Source organism: Equus caballus, chromosome 5, assembly GCF_041296265.1.
Source record: "Equus caballus isolate H_3958 breed thoroughbred chromosome 5, TB-T2T, whole genome shotgun sequence".
In the NCBI taxonomy this organism is placed as follows: Eukaryota; Metazoa; Chordata; class Mammalia; order Perissodactyla; family Equidae; genus Equus; species Equus caballus.
In genome coordinates this window covers 11,729,825-11,741,245 of record NC_091688.1, presented here as the reverse complement: position 1 = coordinate 11,741,245, position 11,421 = coordinate 11,729,825, and the positions used below count along the sequence as shown (strand labels likewise).

At 40.1% G+C, this 11,421-nt stretch overlaps 1 pseudogene; it reads left to right on the top strand.

Annotated features, from left to right (window-relative positions):
- Positions 1-3,926: 3,926 nt before the first annotated feature.
- Positions 3,927-4,469, top strand: LOC100062022 (small nuclear ribonucleoprotein Sm D2 pseudogene; annotated as a pseudogene).
- Positions 4,470-11,421: the final 6,952 nt, after the last annotated feature.

Sequence of the window (11,421 nt, the reverse complement as noted above, 5' to 3'; positions counted from 1 at the left end):
GAATGGGCCATGCTTCAATTGGATGTTACATAAGTTGTTTGAAAGAAAAACAACTTAGTCTGTGATGCCGTGCACAAGCCTTCTACAGGGCTTGTCTATCTTTTATTTGGTGGTTTATGTGGTGTTGTCCTAGTGCCTTACTCACCCCACCTGAAATATATCTAAGGATTTGTTTTTTTGGTTTGTTTTTTTTTTTTTAAAGATTTTATTTTTTTCCTTTTTCTCCCCAAAGCCCCCCGGTACATAGTTGTATATTCTTCGTTGTGGGTCCTTCCAGTTGTGGCATGTGGGACACTGCCTCAGCCTTGTTTGAGGAGCAGTGCCATGTCGGTGCCCAGGATTCGAACCAACAAAAAACTGGGCCACCTGCAGCGGAACGTGGGAACTTAACCATTCGGCCACAGGCCCAGCCCCTAAGGATTTGATTTTTATTTGAAAGCTTGACCAGATGCAATATCTATTTCATTGAGAGTGGAGCAGGGTAAAGGTGAGGAGACTATTAAGAATAATACAAACAGCTTATTTAGCATAACTCAACAAAAAACTTTTTCCAAGAAAAAATTAATCAATAATTTACCATATTGATTATCTTAACCTTTTCAGGGAAAGCGTAGTACATAAGAATGGCTGAGGATACAACTAAATCCCTTTCTATTCTCATAGCTATGTAGTAGCTGCTTGTACCACATCAAATGTCAGACATGGACTTTCACTAATATCATTTAAGTTTAGGGAAACATGGACAAGAACCTTGTCTGAAGCATCATCACTTTGTTCTAATGCTCTCAAACAAATGGTTAGACTTCTGAAAGGATGGTGCAGACAGCTAGCATGTCTTGAGTCAGATGTTTGAAGAAAAGAGATTAATAAAACTTAACATGGTTTCTTTATTGCTTAATAGGATATCCCTACATTCAACAATAAGTGTTAGTCTTGCTTATGTTTTAAAACAGCTACATCCAGACTTAACAGAGAACTTACACCAGAATTTATTCTTTATGCTAGTCTGTGTTCATCACTTGTTCACTCATTTATTCCACAAAAGATTGCCTTTGTTAGCAACTGTGAAGCTGGACCACAGTGCATTAATTTTATAAATGAGATGTTGGCGTCACTATCACAAAAGGTTCAGAGGGAGGCTGAAGAGTGTGGCATTACCGTGGTGACCTGCTGGGATGGTGAGCACCCCAGGGGCCATGGACCACAGAAAAACCATTAGAAAGCTCTCCTCCAGGGACATGTTGTTGTTTTTTACTCAACCACTTAAGGAATGATCAGAGCCACAAAGTCGAGGAAGCAATCACTCTTCTCTGACTATTACAAAGAATGAAATGAAGTCTCTGGGCTCCTCTACAACCATTTGTACAGACATAACCTCGAGAAAGGCTTCCCCATCTCTGCCTGGAAAATTACATTAGCAAGAAAGAAAAGGTTTCACAAATGCCAAGGGGTACACTAGTTCATTATTAGCTTGTTTGCTCCTGTTTTAAGTTCCTGCAGTTTTGTGTTTCATCCATTTGGACAGAGATGAGGATGTGATTTCGGGGTTTGGAGAAGAGTGGCCCCAGGGACAGAGATGGGGATGAAGGAGAAAAGGGACAGCTTCACATAGAAGGATTTTGCAGCAATAATAGATTTCCTTACAAAGATCTCTCATTCCTTGTTTGTTTGTAATTACCACTCAAAATAATAGAAACAGATTGTTAGCAGGGATAACTGAAACATAGAAAGATATTTATTAGAAGCCACATTAAAACTAATATTTTAGAGATGATAAAACTGTGAGAAAAGACTTTTCCATCAACTCTGGGAATTTGCTGCTACTACTTCTGTGCTTTACTTTTGGATTCAGTCTTATGAATGGGTGTGTATTTCTTTACTATATGTTTTATAACATATATGTTATAAAATATAATATTTTACACTTAACATCTGGAAATTAGAAAGGTTGACAATAGCCAGTTAATGCTAACCCAGCAGCCTTCCAAATACTAATATACTATAAAGGAAAAGTAATTTGTTCAGACTATTAGAAAATAAAGCACATATTAGTCAATATTTTAAATGAGCTGCCTCAGGATGATTTGTCATGGACATGTAGGCATTAGCCAATTGATATTGCTGATGTCAACAGTAACTATGGTTTATGTACATGTATATTGCATACATAGGTTAGACAAAATTGGTATAGAGTCATTAACAAAGGTTAATTACAGTAAGAACTGGTTATATTTAGTTTATTGCATGGCTACAGAATGTACCTAATCTCAGCCAGAAATTTTCTAAATTCATGTTGTTGGTCAAAAGAGATTTGAGATAAATAGGTACAAGTTGCAATTACTATTGTAAGACAGGATAAACCTCATAAATCAGGTGTGAACTAAGTCATTAGGTTAGGAATATATGACCACATATTTAGAGGTATAAATTTTCTTTAAAACTTAACTTATGGTGAAAAAGCGGTTGAAAATAAAACATGTACGGAAACTGAAAATTTTTTTCTTTTTGTATCCTTTCAGATCTAAAGTCACTTTTTCCTTTTGTTTAGGAATACAAAAATATACTACGCTTAATTCGGTTTGTCCTTAAAACCATTGTTTTTCTTATTTTTGAAATATAAATACCTGGAATTGAAAGGACATATAGGAAATTTTTCCAATTTGGGGGAGTTGGAGGAAAAACAGAATATCTGTAAAATTATCCTATTTTTACTGAATTAACAAAACCTCACAACTTTCTCCATACATATACGTATTTCTAAATGTGAAAATTTTCAAGTGTCACCTTTCCCTTGACTTGAGTACATTTATCCATGTGCCTCTAAACACACACACTCATTTATCTTCAGATTCTTATTTCTGATTAAATTGCAAAGGGGTGTAAACATTTCAACCCTAGAGCAGTGTGTTCTCATTTATTATTGAAAGAACATGGTGCTCTCCAAACACGTCCATCCATACACACAGAGAGACACAGCACGGACTCAGACCCAGGGAAATGTTGCAAGCATTTGCTCAGTTACCACGAGCTGGGAGAGGGACAGAAACCTACTCACAGACCCAAAAGGTTATTATGCACAAAATATATTAAAGCCTGACTTGGCCAATTGTCCAGAAGGATGGAGTGTGATAAGGCCAACGTTAGGCAAGTTCTCGTCTTCCCAGCGGGTCTTTTTAGCCTCAGCACCTGTTTCTGTGAATTGGAGAGGGGAGCATTAGGGAAGAGAGCTGATGGAGGAGCTGTCCACCCTTGTCTCCCCTCCCCAGCTGAGAGCCAGATCTCGGCTAAAAGTCAAATGTCGGGGATCCTAAGTACTCCACAGAAGTAGAGATCAGAGCAATCAAAACAACCCTGTCCTTTTCTTCACTAAGATCTGTTTAAATGTATGTCTTCTGGCCCAAGGATGAGCTCAAAACCACTAGCGCAAAATGTGTGTGATAAATTGCCTTGCAGTTTTGTAGTCTTTAGAATAAGTATGAGGCAGAATCCTGAATATGCAAAGATTAAGTTGTTATCTATTCTGACGCCATGGCATGACTAGCCACCTACTCTGAAATTCTAATCAATTAAATGTAACCATTATTTACTGTTAATTTACTATTCTTTAAATACAAGCCTTAATAAGATATAGCTGAAGTCAATTTAGTACATAATTATTTCTCCAAAACATATAATTCCAAACTGATTGCTGTGGACTAGAAATCATAGGAAATTCATGGTCCATCCTAGTGAGAAACCAGTTTCTCATTCAGCCAGGTAGTCATTTGTTCTTGCATGCAGTCACGCACCTATGAGTCATCCAATACACTAGGTAAGATTTTTTTTGCTTGGTTGCCAGCTAGAGAAAGGCAATTTAAATTAGCATGAGACTCTTTCTAGAGGCAGAAGCAACACAGACGAGATAGTAGTGACCCCAGAGCACAACCACCATCACCATGAGCGTCCTCAACAAGCCAAAGAGTGAGATGACCCCAGAGGATCTGCAGAAGCAGGAGGAAGAGGAGTTTACCACAGGTCCACCCTCCGTGCTCACACCGTCGGTTAAGAACAACACCCAAGTTCTCATCAACTGCTGCACCGAGAAGCTCCTGGGCCATATGAAGGCCTTTGACAGGCACTGCAATGTGGTGCTGCAAAATGTGAAGGAGATGTGGACCCAGGTCCCCAAGAGCAGCAAGGATAGGAAGTCCAAGCCAGTCAACAAGGATGGCTCCATCTCCAAGATGTTCCTATGTGGGACTCTATCATGGTCCTGTGGAACCCACTCACTGCTGGCAAGTAGGGGCCCCCTCCCCACCATCAGAAATCACTCCCCTGTCTGGCAAAGACCTGTCTTTACTGATGAAAATAGTAAAGTCCTGTGTTTTATCTTAATAAATAAATAGAAAAAAATTTCAAAGGAAGAAAAGATGAAAGGAGAGAAGTGAAAAAGGAGGGGAAGAAGGGGGCAGAGATGGACGGAGTGAAAGAAGGGAAAAGAACACACTCGATTAAAAAAACAAAATGTGGAAAGGACAACCTTAGAGATGACTAGTACCAAGGACTTCAGTGATGCTACCTGGGATTTTTTCTTGTGATTCTCTCTCTGCTGCTCTCTGTGTGGTCGTTTCTTTCTGACCAGCATTTCCAACCGGGATGGAGGCTGGCCACCTGAAGCTTCAGATTTATATCCTTACAATCTCAGAAACCAAAATTTCCAGCTCTGGTTAGAAAAATCCGAGGAAAAATCTCTTATTGTCCTGGCTTGAATCTCTGTGCCCACCCTGAATATCTGTAGCCAAGGTCTCATAAGCAGTCAGCAACTCCCAGAGTGGAGCATGTCAGGGAGCAGTTCCCAGAGAAGAGGAGAGTGCTGTGTCCAGGAAAAAGATGCTATGCAAACAAAACAGAAAATGCCCACCCTTCCCATTCAACCTATGATGATTACCAGATTCTGAAGACACCTATAATTGACAAATTGGAAAAGATCGTAGAAGTCCATGGTTCCAGCTTTCCACCACTGTGTTCAGTTCTGGGTACCATGTTTTTAAAGGGGCCTAGACAAATTAAAGTAGCATCCAGAGGAGTGATGGCATTAGAAACTATACCATACAAGCTATGGTTAAAGGAACTGAAACTTAGTACCTTACAAAAAGGAAGACTAAAGACATGTAGAGGAAAAAGGACATCTCTTTCATGTAGAGGAGGGAACATATTTACTCTGTGCTGCCTAATTCTGGGGGTCACAAATGTGCCTACAGGATTCAGAAAGGTAACAAGGGAACGAAGCTAGCCAGATGTTAGGAAAACAATAGTGCATGCGTGATAATTAATGACAAGCAACACTCAGTCACAGGATGTGGAAATCCACAGGAAGTGGATGGCTCTGGAGAACTGGAGAACTTATGCCCCATCTAAAGGAGGGAGTCCCCACTCAGGTCCAGATAATTGTTGCCCTGTAGGAATGTGAGTGCAATGTTATAATATCTTTCTTTTTCAAGAAGAGCCAGAAAACCTTATTTTTATATGAAATCCCTCAATTTCTTCAATGTTGGCTCATTATTTTTAAAAACATGATGTAGGCCAAACAAAATACAATTTTGAAAGGGATTCCCCATAGAGCCCCAGTTTGAAATATCTACTCCAGAGGGTAAAACTAGAACTAGTGGCTCAAAGCTCCTAAGAGTCAGGTTTTTAGTCTTTATAATTTATACGTATTTTAATAAGTAGAACTCTTCAAGAGCTTTATGCGGTAATAAATGTCCCTGGATGTAGGTCAGTAGAAGCTGATGATCGCTTTTAAGGGATGTTGTGGTAATGAAACCTGCATTAGGTGGTCTGACTAGCCCCTAATAAAAGTCTACGGAGTAACTCTGAAATTTTTGAAATGAGATCTGAAAATGTTCTTCTCTGAGAGGTATTCTAAAAAAAGTCAAAGACAACATTTGAGGACTATATAATCTACTTTGTATTTAAACACATTGCTGAAGAGACATTGGAGAAAGCCAACATAACGCAATATTTCTAAGTGCAGGTAAAAACCACACTGAATTTATGAGATAGGATTTTAATGGACATAGATCCAAATCTCATTGTCTAGTTATGAAAAAAGCCTTCCTGGCCCTATGACATGTTTTAGGATGTTTGGAATGAGGGGACTGTGGTTTTGGGGGTTAAGTGTTCTGGATTCTTGTCCTCGGTTTGTTACTCATGAGTCACATGACCATGGACAAGTCGCATTCCTCAATCTCCAAACAACTTGAATGATTTACCCTCGTTTCAAATTCAATATCGCCAAAATAGTATCCCCCACTTTCCTTTCTTCTCATGCTCCCTTTCTCGAATTTCCTCATGTCAAGGGAAGCAGCAAAATTTGACTTCTTCCTAGACTCCTGTGGTCTATCATTTGCCCACCATCACAAAGGGAGAGCTCTGAGATGACACCGTGAGCAAGAAACTAAGGAGGAAATTTAGGTTCCTGGTGGAGGAGGACAAAGTAAGGAATTTCCACTTGAAACCAAAGAGAATGAGGTGCCCAGGGTGAGAAAGCAGGTTTGTTGCTAAACCACAGGCCTCGTGAAGATATACTCTGAGCAATACAAAAGTGAAAGCAAAGCTCAGAAATTATCTCTACGGGGGCCTGATAAGTTCTCAGAGAGGGTCACCCTCTTCCCGTTTTTGCCTGTAGGATTTGGAGCAAGGGAGAATTTTCCATCTTCTAGTTGCAGCTGTGTCCCTCAAGCATCCACATAAAGTGAATATTTATGTGTCAAATCATATGTATCTATCAAACTTAATTATCACTTCAGATGTGTTCTCATAAGAGAAAAGATGATCCACGTTAAAAAGCAGTTGTGAGAATCCTAACATTGCCAATGCATAGCCTAGATACATTTAATTTTAAAAAAAAGTGCCTCCAGAAAAATCAGTTGAAGGAGGTAATGGTCAGTGAAATCTTAAAATTTCTTTAAATGTGGTACACATAAAATTTGTCTTCAGGGGCCGGCCCTGTGGCCAAGTGGTTCAGTTCGCATGCTCCACTTCGGTGGCCCAGGGTTTTGCAGGTTCGGATCCTGGGTGCAGACATGGCACCGCTCATCAGGCCGTGCTGAGGTTGGTGGCTCACACAACCAGAAGGATCTACAGCTACAATATACAACTATGTACTGGGGGGATTTGGGGAGAATAAGAAGAAGAAAAAAAAGAAGAAAGATTGGCAACAGATGTTAGCTCAGGTGCCAATCTAAAATTTAAAACAGAAAAAATTTATCTTCAAAATTCACTGCAAAATTCACTTCCCTTTCTGTTGAAAAATATCAAAGCTGCCGTGAGACCGAAAGGCTTAGTTAGTCCAGGAGGTTACGCTGTTGCTCCCATTATTTAGAAAAACTGTCCAGTTGGAAAAAAAAAAACTTTTTCAATTTTTTTTTTTCAATTGTGTGATCTTTTTTGTGTGATCTTTCAATTAAGATCACACAAATAGTTCTTGACCAGCTCTTACTAGCGAAATGTTTCCATCTTTATCAGCAGGATTGCCCAACTATCAATAAACAGTATTTGACTAATAACTAATTACTAATAAACAATTCCTGCATTTGAACTGAGAGGCAGCTTAGCGGAGAGAATAACAGCCTGACCTCTGGAGCCAGGCTGCCCGGATGGAAATCGCAGCTCCACCACTAACTAGCTAAGTTTCTTAACTTCTATATAGTTTCCTCATTTATAAGATAGTAAGCCTACATGATCGAGCATGGGAGGATTAAATCATTCAATATATAAGCCAGTGCCTGACACATAGTTAGCGCTGTGTAACTGTGAGCTATTATTACTCTCTCTTGCCTTATGAAATCCATTGGTCCCATAGATATTTGCTAGGCTGCTTCCCCTGTCCCAGCCACTGCACCAGGCCCTGGAAGAGGAAACATTTCCTCGCACAGCAGCAGAAGTCTGATTGGTGTAGGCAGTGCATTCCCAAGGACAAAAGCCAAACAGCAAGGTGGAAGCAGACACGGGCCTCCTCGTCCTCTCTATTAAAGGCATCCATTGGAAAGCACACTGAGTGTGCTTCACGGGGAGGTCCCCACAGGCTGTCTGTGAAATCTGCAGTGAGGTGATTACCCGTTCAGGTGGCCTTTGCCACATCTACATCAAATTTGCATCCACTTAGATTTCTGTGTTAGATGATGCTTCTAATTTGTGTTTTGGGTTAAGGCCCAGCTCCAGTGTGTGGAGAGAGAGATACAAAGGAGGAGGCCGGTTATCAGAAGGCCGGGTGGGACAGAGTTTTCATGTGAGCGTGGTGTGCCAGTTCTCATATGTCTATAGTCCAGGCCAAAATCTGCCCTCAGTTATGCATGCACAGCTTTCATTGACGTCAGTAAAAACTGTGCTCATGTAACAGGAGGCAGAAATTTGGCTCTTTGATTTTAATAGAATTAAATGCCAAGAGTTTTGCTGATGCAGGTTGCAGATCTAAACCTCAAAGGGTCAGGAAAATGCAACAGAGTCTTGTTCTGTTGACAGTATCATTTTTTGCACAGGCCATGTGATTAAACCAGTCCCAAATTTCTCAAGCCTAACTTGGAAGCGCCTAATGCTATTGTGTCTATGAGTTGTGTGTGGCCTCCCATTGCAGTAAGATCTTTAAGTATGAGTCCAAGATTTTGTCTATGGCTCCAGATAAAACCCGAACACATAGCCCTAATTCATTGTCAGCTGCAGGATTCCGTTCCAGGTCTGGGCTCTAACAACAATGCTGAAATCAGTTGGTGGAGCTGAATAGACTCCACTCCCCACCTTAGATGATTGGGGAATTATGTAATGAAATTTGGGGGCTTAGCATTCTTATTCAGTCTAAGTTTCAGTCTAATTCATGTTCAGACATATCCATAGCTTTGTCTTAATATTTGTGTGGTTTTTAAAATTTAATTTAATTTTATGCAGTGATGTTAACAATTGGATCTCCCAGACCTGAGCATCTGGTAGTAAGTTTCTGAGTGGTAAAACACAATTCAAGAGAAATATTAAGCCAGGCCAATGACCAAAAAAATTCCTTAACTAAGAGTGGAGATGTTTCTGGTTCCTTTAACCAGCTATTCAGAGTTCTGTTTCCTGCCTTGGGCCCAGAGAAGCAGGCTTTCTCTTGAACTGTTATTTAGGACTTAGATGGATGCATGCGTCAGTGTGTCTCCCATGCTGTGAGTTTCCCTGTGGATGACGTGACCTAGAAAAGCTTTCTCGGCCACTTGTCAGTTCTCACTCCTTCGTCTTCAGAGGAGGAGTAGATTATTTGAATGGTAAATTTGGGAGCAAGAACAGAGTATATCTAACCTCTCTCTTTTGGCATCATCGTGCTTGCAGACAGCATGTATTCTGCTCTGCTGTCATGCTCCAGATTTTGCCCCTGAGAAGAGAGGCAGTATTGCCTGTGACTGAAGATGAAGCCTGCTATATTCAGCAGATCAGCATTCACAAACCCATCATACCTAAACCACACTCTCCAACAGCTTCAGGAGCAATAGAGCTGCCACTTTGATATCTGTTAGCCTGACATTTTAATGAAGAGGATTGGTAGATAAGCAACAAGAAGTTATCAACTAATGTCTAAAATTGATCAATTAAAAATGAACAGACTAAGAACATTACTTAGAAATGAGAAAGTAAACATCAAGGGGAAAAAAGAGTTTGAAAGTGGTTACCTTTGAAAATCAGATGGGTGGGAAGGATGTGGGGTAGGGCAAGAGGCCACTGTCCTCGCTCTCCTTCAAGGTTCAACTTTGTTTTGATATTTGGTGAAGAATTCATGATTTTGCACCTATTATCTCATAGAACCACAACACATCGGAATAGGAGAGACTTTAAAAGATCTTCTCCAGTGCTCTTCAAACGGACGGTCTCAACTGGTTAGCATGTCATGAAGTTAACTTATCGGATTATGACTAATATTTTAAATAAAATGCAATACAATGAAATAAATAGAATAGAGCAGAGGGCATTATAATCTAGATCACAATATAAAATATATTTTTATTATGGATTATAATAAAAAATTTTTTTAATCTATTCAGTTTTTCCCACTTCCTCCTTAACTCTCGATTAGTTTCCTTAACTATAATACCCACTTTATCTACCAAGTCAAGTGGTTCTAAATGAGAGTATCTATATGGAAATGCTTTGGAAACCAGAAAGCTCAAACCGCATTTAAGGTATAGTTTTGATTACTTGATGATGATGATGATGATGATAGTGATGTGAGAAATGTCTGAGCTAGCTAACCTTCAACTTTACACAGCTCTTCAACATGAAAGCAGCCTCAGTACCACCCCACCCCACACTCACTCTTCTAAGAAGCTACGTAGGGTGCGGGCCAGAGCCCCACGTCAGTTGGGCTCATCTGATGGCACATTTGGGCTGCAGGGAAGGGTAATGGTTATGGCAGATCTTGGAGTTATAGAGACTGAGATCCAAATTTCACTCTGCCACTAACTAACTATACATCTGGAAATAAATTATTTAACTTCCCTCAGTCTCAGGATATCATCATCATTATCATCATCATCATCAAAACAACTATTATCATTTTATACTCTGGAAAGATAGAGAAAAGATTTTCTTCACTCTCACTGGAGAATCTGAGGTGCAACTGAAGAGGCAGAAATCCTGCCTGAGCTGAGAGACAGCAGGGAAAGAAGGAGAAAAGGCAGAGTGTAAGCCAGCTCTGCAACCATCTAAGCATGACCTGTGCGAGGCACCAGTGAGACCTACAGCGCTGGACGCTGGGTCATCCATGCCCTGTGAGCAACACTGACTCTACCCTCTCGTTTTAGAGATATTCCTCATTCTCAAGTCTCACAGCTTGCCGTTTCCAGTCTCACACATTGGACCCCCTGGCATTTTGACTCAGGGTTCCATGCTTGGTGTGCAGGAGCACCCTGTGGGCATCCCACCACACTTGTCCAGAACAGAAGAGCCTGGGGTCAGCTATGTTTGACAAGCGCTAGACTTAGGGATGGAAGACCTTGGCTCCTCTTCTGGTTCTGCCACTTTCTCATGTGACCTTTGCTAAATCATTTCATCTCTCTGATCTTACTTTCTTCCTCCAATAAGATCCGATGAAACCAAGCAGAAAATCAAGTCCAAGTGCAGCAAGCAAAAATTTGAGAATATTTGCATTTCCCAAAGCAGAATGATGTTAATGGGAGCAAAACAAATAACCTCTACCACATATTTTATTTTAGAAAAGTTTTTAAGTGACTAAAAATAATAATAAATACTGTGCTTTTTTGATGTTGATCTTTGCTATTTACATAAAAAGGAACAACCTTTATTTTTCTCAAGTATACTTCTTATCAATTCAAATAACTTCCTTTGACATTCATTCATCATCTGTCATAATCTGGTTCTACCTACATTTTTTACTTCATTTCCCATCATTGCCCTTAC